The 12153-nt window shown below is 42.8% G+C and overlaps 1 protein-coding gene across 11 annotated transcripts in view; it reads right to left on the bottom strand.

The window, feature by feature from the left end:
* tab2 (TGF-beta activated kinase 1 (MAP3K7) binding protein 2) overlaps positions 1-12153 on the bottom strand; it is a 70793-nt gene that overhangs the window by 38195 nt on the left and 20445 nt on the right. The window contains exon 1 of one of the 11 annotated variants that reach the window (XM_053231738.1): positions 8863-12143. The exons of 9 other annotated variants lie outside the window; for them this stretch is intronic. The gene's annotated coding sequence lies outside the window, so the exon portion shown is untranslated. Of the gene's footprint in view, positions 1-6992; positions 7125-8862; positions 12144-12153 lie in introns of those variants that run through there. One more of the 11 variants, XM_053231737.1, reaches the window with a different exon arrangement.

Here is a 12153-nt window from a genome sequence, read left to right as displayed (position 1 = left end):
TCTACATGCTGCTCGTCCGACACTGTTTTGATTAATTCTGTGCAGTGTGAAACCAAACAGCAAAAACAAACCAAAAGGATCTAATTCACTCTGAGTCTAAACAAACTAATAGGTGTGAAAGTGTCCTTAGACTCTTTTGATTCGCTACAGTGGTACAGGAACAGCAACAGGAACTTACACTAGAGTGTCTTCTTTTATGCTGGGAAGTGGGAATTCGGAAGTCGGAAATGACACCAGAAAAAAAGAAGAAAAAAAAAAAAAAACATGGATGCCTCCATGTCAGTCTTTCGTTAGCAACAATCTAGCCAGCTAACTGTGCTGAGTGTTGAATATTTTCCTCTTCAAAACAGTGAACTGTATAGTTCTAATATGTCTAATCTTATATCTGTACGTCTAATCTAATACATCTGTGTGTTGATTGATCTAAAGCTAATACTTGTATATGCAGTATAACTCATTTAAAGGTAAGAGGTGCTACTTTGTTTACTGCTGATGCTGTGACTAGCTATGTTGAGTTGACGTCACGACTTTCTGAGGAAATTCTGAATTGAGGAGGTGGTTTCTTTGGTTTGTCCTAATCGGAGGTCGGAAATTCGGACTTAAGAGTTTTCGAACGCAGCGTTACGCTTAAGGTAGCTCCCTACAGAACATACTGCAACGTGGAAACTGTCATAAAACTCAAGCTACTCTCGCAGGAAATGTGAAAAACAACACTACAGACAATCTCAACTTTTTCTGCATGTTAGACAAATGAGATGCTGGCACAGCTTACAGAACATGACTAAAGGATAAAATATTGTTGGTTTAATGGCAGCAGAGTTTTAGCCAAACACAGAGTGCGACACGGTATAGTAACTGTGCGTGTGTGTGTGTGTGTGTGTGTGTGTGTGTGTGTATGGAAGCCGAACAGGATCTGCAGGATCAGATGTCTCTACACAGCCAGCACATTTACTTCAGACTTATGGAGGCCTGGAGCCTCATTTAGCAAGCACCTACCAACCCCCATACACACACACACACACACACACACACATACGCACACATACGCACACATACGCACACATACGCACACACACACACCCAAAAATAAGCCTCTTGCAGACTGACTTGAGGTAAAGAGCGGCAAGCTGATTAGCACGAGCATGTCTACTCTACTGCAGTTAACACAGCCTTCTTAAATAATTATAATGATTACTCGTGCAAACATGCGGTTGCGCGCACACGCACGCACACACACACCAGTTGTGTTTGTAACATAGATAGAGTTTAATTTTATTTATTTATTATTACTATTAATATTATTTTAAAGCTGTGTATGAAATTATATTCAGTCTTGTGTTAGGTTTTTTTTCGCAAATGTAAAATTAAGCGATTCAGGGGGCCAAGCACTTTGGCCCCACCCCCTTAGTGACAGAGGAAGAACAGAAGCCAGGGGCTCCAAAGGAAATATACATCATGCTGGGATATTGCCTCACTTCCAGTTTTCAGCAGAGGGACAAATCAACTCAAAGCTTAACATCAGGTCATGTTGCTACACATACATGTCACGTTTGGTGTGAATACGTTAAAGCGTTTCTAAGATATGCCCTCGCTTCCTGTGTGGTAAATCAAACTTGTTTGCGTGTTATGGAAGAGCTGTCTCGCATATCAGAAATCAAGAAAATAAGTGCCGGTCTCACGGTGCGTTATTAGCCACAACGTTCTTTCTAAAGGCCTGAAGAACCCGCCAGGTGATAGATAACACCATCACTCCTCCTCTCATTAAATGTAAGGAGAAGAGCAAGAACAAAACCCCAAGCACCAATGAGGAACTGGCACAAAACACGTACGCAAGTTTCAGATCACGAGATAGAGGATACTTGTTGGCTTAAACTATATTTAATGCAAGTTGTACAAAGCATTTTTGGCTGAATGATCACTTTAACTGGGTGTGTATGAGGTTTTATGAGGGTGTGTGTGAGAGAGAGAGAGACATATGGAAAATGAGAGCAGAAGAAAGGCAAAGAGGCTGTCTGAGTAGAAAGAAAGAGAAAGCTCCACCATCTTCCCTTATTAAGTTCTTCAAAATGCAGAAGCCAGGACGGCATGTCCCGGTTATTTACTGCAAAAATCAACTGTGTGTGTGTGTGTGTGTTTTTGTGTGTGTGTGTTGCAATCTCTTCATGGGAGAGGCTCTGTGTTGTCCTAGAATGCCCTGAGTGCAGCCTCCCTGTATCTCCGAGTGTTTAGTGAGGGGGCCACCCTGTTATCCCAGAATGCAACACGAGAGCCTGTGGCCCCTGCCTGCTTCCAATCAGCAGCCATCTGCAGCCTGCGGCACTCAAGAATTTCTGATTTCCTGCCCTCTCTCTCACACACACACACACACACACACACACACACACACACACACCCCTACTAAGGGGTGGGCAACCAAGCAAAACAGTTTCATCCCAACCACATTCACTGGTTTTGTCTCCAAGTTTTCTGCTGTTGAAGTTGTCTCGAAACTCCACACATTTCTATCCCATAATCCTTTTCCTTACATCAATAGAACACTCAACTGAAAGTAAAATACCTGTGTGCATGTGTGTGTGTGTGTGCGCGCGTGTGTGTGTGTGTTTAACCTATGCAGTGAAATAACAGTAACCGACTTTGATTCGTATCCAAGCACAAGACAGGAATGCTGTTCTTTTCATTTTCGGCTCAAGTTTACTTGTCAGGGCTCAGTCATTCACTGACTCAGTGTGTTCAGTGTTCAGAGAATCAGGGAGTCAGCGTACTGAGTGAATCAGGGAGTCGGCGTACTGAGTGAATCAGGGAGTCAGCGTACTGAGTGAATCAGGGAGTCGGCGTACTGAGTGAATCAGGGAGTCAGCGTACTGAGTGAATCAGGGAGTCAGCGTACTGAGTGAATCAGGGAGTCGGCGTACTGAGTGAATCAGGGAGTCGGCGTACTGAGTGAATCAGGGAGTCGGCGTACTGAGTGAATCAGGGAGTCGGCGTACTGAGTGAATCAGGGAGTCGGCGTACTGAGTGAATCAGGGAGTCAGAGTACTGAGTGAATCAGGGAGTCAGTGTACTGAGTGAATCAGGGAGTCAGCGTACTGAGTGATACAGGGAGTCAGTGTGTTCAGTGTGTTAGGGAGTCAGTGATACAGGGAGTCAGTGTGTTCAGTGTGTTAGGGAGTCAGTGATACAGGGAGTCAGTGTGTTCAGTGTGTTGGGGAGTCAGTGATACAGGGAGTCAGTGTGTTCAGTGTGTTGGGGAGTCAGTGATACAGGGAGTCAGTGTGTTCAGTGTGTTAGGGAGTCAGTGATACAGGGAATCAGTGTGTTCAGTGTGTTAGGGAGTCAGTGATACAGGGAGTCAGTGTGTTCAGTGTTTTCAGTGTGTTAGGGAGTCAGTGATACAGGGAGTCAGTGTGTTCAGTGTGTTAGGGAGTCAGTGATACAGGGAGTCAGTGTGTTCAGTGTGTTAGGGAGTCAGTGATACAGGGAGTCAGTGTGTTCAGTGAGTTAGGGAGTCAGTGATACAGGGAGTCAGTGTGTTCAGTGTGTTAGGGAGTCAGTGATACAGGGAGTCAGTGTGTTCAGTGTGTTAGGGAGTCAGTGATACAGGGAGTCAGTGTGTTCAGTGTGTTAGGGAGTCAGTGATACAGGGAGTCAGTGTGTTCAGTGTGTTAGGGAGTCAGTGATACAGGGAGTCAGTGTGTTCAGTGAGTTAGGGAGTCAGTGATACAGGGAGTCAGTGTGTTCAGTGTGTTAGGGAGTCAGTGATACAGGGAGTCAGTGTGTTCAGTGTGTTAGGGAGTCAGTGATACAGGGAGTCAGTGTGTTCAGTGTGTTAGGGAGTCAGTGATACAGGGAGTCAGTGTGTTCAGTGTGTTAGGGAGTCAGTGATACAGGGAGTCAGTGTGTTCAGTGTATTCAGTGAGTTAGGGAGTCAGTGATACAGGGAGTCAGTGTGTTCAGTGTGTTAGGGAGTCAGTGATACAGGGAGTCAGTGTGTTCAGTGTGTTAATGAGTCAGTGATACAGGGAGTCAGTGTGTTCAGTGTGTTAGGGAGTCAGTGATACAGGGAGTCAGTGTGTTCAGTGAGTTAGGGAGTCAGTGATACAGGGAGTCAGTGTGTTCAGTGTGTTAATGAGTCAGTGATACAGGGAGTCAGTGTGTTCAGTGTGTTCAGTGTGTTAGGGAGTCAGTGATACAGGGAGTCAGTGTGTTCAGTGAGTTAGGGAGTCAGTGATACAGGGAGTCAGTGTGTTCAGTGTGTTAGGGAGTCAGTGATACAGGGAGTCAGTGTGTTCAGTGTGTTAGGGAGTCAGTGATCCAGGGAGTCAGTGTGTTCAGTGTGTTCAGTGAGTTAGGGAGTCAGTGATACAGGGAGTCAGTGTGTTCAGTGAGTTAGGGAGTCAGTGATACAGGGAGTCAGTGTATTCAGTGAGTTAGGGAGTCAGTGATACAGGGAGTCAGTGTGTTCAGTGTGTTCAGTGTGTTAGGGAGTCAGTGATACAGGGAGTCAGTGTGTTCAGTGAGTTAGGGAGTCAGTGATACAGGGAATCAGTGTGTTCAGTGTGTTAGGGAGTCAGTGATACAGGGAGTCAGTGTGTTCAGTGTGTTCAGTGAGTTAGGGAGTCAGTGATACAGGGAGTCAGTGTGTTCAGTGTGTTAGGGAGTCAGTGATACAGGGAATCAGTGTGTTCAGTGTGTTAGGGAGTCAGTGATACAGGGAGTCAGTGTGTTCAGTGGAAAATCTAGACGGAGTATTGATTCCTGCTTACCGGATTGGCCTCCCTGCAGCGACTTTACCATCTGCTTATTAAAAATCCTGATCTAGAGAGCGAGGGCTCTCGGGCAGCTGTGCAGGATTCGGCCTGACCGTGCTGACTGAGTGAAAAATTATTTGGCAAACAGTGTGCTCGCACAGCCTGTTCATCGAGTCCTTGACAGGCTGGAATTTTCTGGCAGAGCCACCAGAAGAGTGTTTTTATGGGGAAAACAACGATGTAAATAGTGCAGAAAAACAACGCGCGTACTTTAAATGACTTTTTTCAGCTTCTTTTTTTTTCCATTTAATCTCAATCTGTGGAGCATGTGTGATTAAACAGCGAGTCCTCTACACACTTCAGACACGCTCTATAAAGATCGGGATGAAATACGCTGGAGTACGTTTGTCTTTGAGGCATATACATATGAGGCAAAGCATTTTGTTTTTGAAGAAAACAGCTAAATTTAGATGAAGTCACGTCTGCGGTCACATCACCGAGCAAAAATAATAAGATCTACTTTCACGTCAATTGGATTTGAGTTTTTGGCTTGTTTTTTTTTTTTTTTAACCGAAGAGCAAAATGCTAGCACAAAATGGAAGCAAGCAGCAACCATTAAGCGTAACGCTAACAGGTCCTTAACCCTGTGAACACTTCAGGGCCCCGTCAAGCTGACCAGGGCGAGGTGACTCGTCTGAGGCACGATACCTCGTACGAGATGAGGCGCTGCATGCTGCCAAAACATCTCTGACCGCAAATAAAGCCACAGTGGTGTGTCGAGGAGACGGCTGGCTGGACTTCAGAGTGTCTGCTGAAGAAAGTGGCGTAATGCGTGGCGTAAAACGAGCTCCCGAGCAGCTTCGCTTACAGCCTGTAAACGCTTTTATGGCGCAGGCTCTGTCACAGGAACACGCCGGACGCAGCTGAGTCGCACAGGAATTCGTCCTCTCTTTGAGTTGCTTGGTGTATTTGGTCTTGATCGTGTGTGTGTGTGTACACGCATCTGTGATTTCTATCTGTAAATGGTTAAAGGGTGTGTTGATGTGGGTGTTTGGCTGTGTATGTGTGTGTATGAAGAGTTATATGATGAGCATAAGTTATGAGGCTGGATATTATCACACACACACACACACTGATTTTTTTAAATCGCAACAGCACGAAAAAGTATGATGCAGAAACCTAGTTGTGCTTCATTTTCTATAACAGCAGTCGCAGGTTTATATTACACGTTATCGTTTCTATAGTAACGGCTCGTCCACGCTGACTCGTACAGCGGATGTTTCGCATTAACGGATGTGTAACCTCTGATCTGTGAAGGAGTCTCCAGTGTCAGCGCTGTGTAACAGTCAGAGGTAAAGCTGTAACTAAGTTTTACGTTTCTGCGATTTCTTGATAACATGACAAGCTACGTGTTTTTGGGCTTATTAACTTGACGAGAGGAAAAAAAAAGGACTGGTTATAGCTGCTATAACGTAAGTGATAACATGTTCGTGGACGTTCCACCACGTATGATGTGTCGTTATTTAATTACTTCAGAAATGAACGGTTGGTAAATTGCTGTGGTCTAAGGAGCATTACAGGAAAATAATCAGTCATGTTTACAGAATATTTGTGGTTTTAGGTACATCATGAAAATATCGTTAGTCAGGTTACGCAATGTTACAAAAACACTGCAAAAATGATCTTATTTATTTATTTTGCAACCGGTTAAGCTGCGACTTCTAAACGTCTTTTTCCCTGTTCCTTGTAGACGTGTAGAAGTTTTACTAAAGACGGAAGAAACTACAGGACACACCTACTGCTCTCCTTTTGGCTGTGGTTGAAAATATATGAACTTTAGCTGACCCTGTGTGTGGACAGTGTTGCTGAGCTCAGCATTCAGCAGCAGGCAACTTCCTGTAACTTACATGAAAGTAAATTTATCATAAAATTCAGAAATACTCTCAGAAAAAATCATCATCATTATCATCAACTCCGTGATAAATGCTGTTATGTATATCTCGCCTGTAACTTGTTTAAGCATATTTGGAGTTATGTTAGTCTCACACACACACACACACACACACACACACACACACAGAAAGGCAGAGACAGTGGAAAGGAATCTAGATCACTTACTTTCTCCCAAACCCTCAGAGCAAGTCATGAAAATATAAACACACAACAATGCACTACACAGTAACTATTAATAACTGTACAGAGCTGCTTTTATACACGCACACACACACACGCACACACACACACCTCCACTGGAGTCTTGCAAACAGCAGCATTGCTGCTAAATAAATAAATCCGAGTGCACAGTCAACAGGATGCATCTGGTCCACGTTAGCGGAATTACCGAGTGAAAAAAAAGAAGCTGAACAGCACGAGGGCACTCGCGCAACCGAGCTGCCAGAGCACTCATAAAGAAGATATTACTGCATGAGACGACGGGCTCTGATCCAGCTCGCACTGGCACACACACACACACACACACACACACACACACACACACACACGGCGTGCCCGAGAGCCTCAAACTCTGCTCTGTATTTCAACACAGCATTATCTCTACAGTACACACAGGCGAAGGAGCTCAGTGTGCTGCTTAGATGTTTATATAAGAGAAATAAAACACTCGGGGTTGTGCAGTTATGGGACTATAATCAGGGACAATACACTAAGCACCTGGAACATGGTTATGTTCCTGTTACAGCACGTCCTGAAGTGTTTTATTCCTCTTACACGACAGCAATCTGACAACGATGATCATTTTTGTTAATTGAAGACAGAGAAACAATGAAGCGTTAACGTCGCTGTCCTGAAAACTTCCTGACACTGGAGACTCCTTCCATAAACGTTAAATAAACGTGTCCTCACAGAAAACATCAATGATATGTTTTTTTTCGCCATTTTCATTTGTTTATTACTAGCCATAGATATAGTCACTGTGGTGGTGTTACCATAGAAACTACAGTCGCTGTTACTACAGAAATGATAGCTGATACTATAGAAAAAGCAGCTGTTACTATAGAAACGACAATTGTTGTGGTTACTATAGACACAACAGTTGTTACTATAGAAAGGACAGTTGTTGTGGTTACTATAGAAAGGACAGTTGTGGTTACTATAGAAATGACAGTTGTTGTGGTTACTATAGAAATGACAGTTGTTGTGGTTACTATAGAAATGACAGTTGTTGTGGTTACTATAGAAATGACAGTTGTTGTGGTTACTACAGAAATGACAGTTGTTGTGGTTACTACAGAAACGACAGTTGTTGTGGTTACTACAGAAACGACAGTTGTTGTGGTTACTACAGAAACAACAGTTGTTGTGGTTACTATAGAAACGACAGTTGTTACAATAGAAACTACAGTTGCTGTTACTACAGAAATGATAGTTGATACTATAGAAAAAGCAGCTGTTACTATAGAAACGACAGCTGTTTTGGTTCCTATAGAAAAAACAGTTGTGGTTACTATAGAAATGGCAGTTGTTACTATAGAAACAACAGTTATGGTTACTATAGAAAGGACAGTTGGTTACTATAGAAACGACAGTTGTTGTGGTTACTATAGAAACGACAGTTGTTGTGGTTACTATAGAAATGGCAGTTGTTGTGGTTACTATAGAAATGGCAGTTCTTGTGGTTACTATAGAAATGGCAGTTGTTACTATATAAACTACAGTTGCTGTTACTACAGAAATGATAGTTGTTACTATAGAAAAAGCAGCTGTTACTATAGAAACGACAATTATTGTGGTTACTACAGAAACAACAGTTGTTACTATAGAAATGACAGTTGTTGTCATCAAGAAACCTTAAATGTTGGTTTAACATCTTGGCACAGAAAACTTCACCGTATCGGCGCCTACACACGTTTTTGATACGTGTACATTACACAAGTCCCTGTGAAGGTGCTGTTACTATAGAAACGATGCTGTATTAGAACGTAAACCTGTAACTATTGTCAGAGCTGCTGTTATAGAAGATTAATCAACATCTTCCAACCAATCAGACTCGAGAACTCAACAGCTCTGTGATACAAGATATATAAGGACGACTGTTTATAACCCACTGTTTTTTTCTTTTTGTCTTTTTCTTTTTCTTTCTTTAAACACAACGTACCGCTCATGTGGTGCGTGCTGAAATACAACCCCCGGGTCTGAGTTAAACAAGCGAGTGTCGATCTGTCCTGAGTCAGGAACGCACTTCATCTGAAACTGATAAGTCAGCAACCCAGCGGCACTGACCCATCTCAAAACGTCTGAGCGCTACTACTCAAACTGCTGCGTGCGGGAAACCAGTCGACGATTAATCCAAGATGTGAGATTTGTCGTTCCGTGTCCTGACTAAGGCTCCTGAAGCGCGGTTCCTGATTCTGATAAGCGTTCTGCTGAAGTTCCGTCGAGTCTAAACATGTGAGGAAGCAAACACGAGAAGGGAAAAAGGGCCTGCAGCGACTGCGGCGCTTAAGTGGGACGATTCTCTGGCATTCCATGCACGCTTGGTTGAGCAAGATTTTCAGAAATGCTCCATTACTTACACACACACACACACACACACACACCTTTCTGTAGTGGTTATCGTCTCATGAGACTTTTAAGTGGAAGTGTAAAGTGTACGAGTTGGTCCATCTTGTGATAAAACAATGTAACGTTATTCAGAATGAACAGATAACAAGTTCTAGACAAATACAAACACAGATATGAATAAGAGGCTGAGAGCGGAGGTGTGTATCAGGAATCTTTAACGCTGTTTAATATGAAGCTCGAGGGACAAAGAAAGACTGTTTATTAACATGAACGTTGGATGCGATGTATTTACAGCGTTCATTCATCCTTCCTTCGTTATGGTTTGAATTCGGCTATTCGGCTATATTTGTTTATATTTTGCGAACTAAAATCTTTAGAAAATATCGCAGGCAGATAAGAACAAAAATAATACTTGCGTAAGTAGGATGTTTTTTTTTTTTTTAAACAGTCCTGCACACATCGCTAGTTAAGATCTGAAGAACTGGAGTGATGTAGCTGAGTTTGAGGAACTGTCAGACACACCACGCTGGCATTCCAACAGTGGAGGGACGTGGCTGGTTCAGGCCACGCCCACTTCGGGTTTAAATCCGACTGATGTAACACTAAACAGATACAGACATAGGTACTTCAATTCCCTGAAATTCACAGTGTAAGAAAAAGAAAAAAAAAACAAACATATCCTGTTTCCCCTAAAAACCCTCTGCTTTATTATGCGCAGCTATTGGATTTTATTACATTATTATTTTAGCATTATTAAATGTTTTAAATTATATCACATGTAAAAGAAAAAAAGTCTCCTTGACGCCCAGCTGTGCCGTCATTTTCGGGACTCCTGATACAACATAACCCACGCCGGAACGTAACCATGACAACAGGCCTAAACAACGGCTCGGTTTCGCCCTTTCGAGACGCGAAATCAAAATAAGAAAAATGAATGACGTGGATTTGCGCAGAGAAAAATTACAGTTATAGGAAATGTCTTAATCAAAAGCGAATTAAATATAATTACACACAAAGCCCTTCTGAGACAGAACCAAAACAACAATTACAGGTTTTGGCGGAGAAACTGAACTAGCACCGAAAACACAGCTACACTGCGCAGCACTCTGCTCTGAGACGAGCTGAACGCTCAGCGCACATCGCCTCGCTTTCTTCTGCTGGAGAATCATCAATAATATCTTTAAAGTCACTCAGAGAAAAGGCAGACTGCTGAGTCAGCGCGTGATTCACCCACAAAAAAAGGCTGCTTGTAGAAAAGATTTTCAACTGGGAGGTTTATACGATAAACATTTGGAGACATATATTTAAACTTGGTTATCAAAACACAGATAGCTTTTCCAGGAATGGATAAATGACTAGCACTGACACAACAGACATAGTTAATGTCGGAAAAAAATATTTTTCAGTATAAAAATAAATTAAAAAAAAAATACTTTAGCACTGAAAAGGAGGAGAAAAAAAAAAACTATAAAACATAACATTTTAAAATTTTAAAGATTGAGCACAACATTTTCTTATCAAATCAGCTACTTGCATTCAGCTTGTATTTATTTAAAGTACATTTTAATTAATAAAAAAATATCCACGATATCTCAGAAGAGCGTATAGTAACATAATTTATCACGATATCCACATCATGTCGCCCAGCCCTACCAGGAATATTAATCAGCATGACAATATTTCCAGAATCGGGAATATGAAGGGACTCAACTACAGAAGATGTAGTACAGTGCAGCACAATCGCTGTTCTACAAAACTCTAACGCTCATACAACACGCAGTCATCACGCTAATCACTTCAATGTTTCTACGTGCAACGAGAGAACAACGAAACGTTAGTAAAAACGTGACGCTCCGTCACCAGAAGATAAAGATAAATATAAAAAGTCCCAAGAGTTCAAAGTTCTCGCTTATCATCCACAATCTGTATTAACGCACATCATTAGCTTTTCTTTTTAGCTTAGGTGAATAGGGGAGGCAAAATTAACGATCTGTCCACGCCTGTCCAGTCATGTGTGTTTATATTCTCTTATTCAGGAAATCCGAACAAGCCAAACTGTGAGCTCTAGACGATGAGAATTCAAACAATTTGCAGCTGTTTGCTGCTGTGTCGCAGGACACGTCAGGTGGAAAGAATAAAGAATAAATAAATAAACAGCGCTGTTATCACACAGGCAGGTTTGCATGACCAGAGAAAGCGTGTAAAACGATGCGGAACGGTGTAAGAGCCGACCGCAGCAGTGCTGCAGGGTGCCGGATGTGGTTACACGCTGGACAACCGTGTAAAGACCAATTAGAGCGCTGGAAACCAGTAAAAGCTGCTCGCGGGGTGGTGGAACGGAGTAAAAGCAGTGAGGAATGATGGGAGGTATGAAGCAGGAGTATGTGGTTGGGTGGAGAGAGCGAGCGCGGCGTCCAAAAACAGCCTTTTCTGGGATATTTTCTGACTCTCGACTCGGAGATCCTGCAAGGCTCCCGCTGCATCTGCCCCATGATCAGATTCCTTTCCCCGCGTGACTGGCACGGCGAAGTGTGTTTGTTGGCCGCAGAGTCATGGATACGACCTCTGCCAGAGCACTTCCAGGTCTGAGCAGAAACTCTGAAGCTGTGCGAGTGTTAAGAAGCACAACACTGCAAAAGGACGCCGCAGTTGAATATTAACGTGAACACGAAGAGGTGATACGCTAGCTGTAATTTTTTCCTAAAAACCTTAAATTCCAGTGTTTGTTTGGCTAAAAATGAAAAGTTCCCCTTAGTGCAAATACATTTAATGTGTACAGTTTGGCACTGGCGCTACAAAACCAGCAAGAAAATTGGTTTCTATACTTTTTTGGTTGTTACATGCTCAGCTTCGTTGGCAAATCGGCAAAGCGAGCTAACTACGA

The sequence above is a fragment of the Pangasianodon hypophthalmus genome, chromosome 30 (genome assembly GCF_027358585.1).
Source record: "Pangasianodon hypophthalmus isolate fPanHyp1 chromosome 30, fPanHyp1.pri, whole genome shotgun sequence".
NCBI classification, from domain to species: domain Eukaryota; kingdom Metazoa; phylum Chordata; class Actinopteri; order Siluriformes; family Pangasiidae; genus Pangasianodon; species Pangasianodon hypophthalmus.
This window is presented reverse-complemented; position numbering and strand designations above follow the sequence as displayed.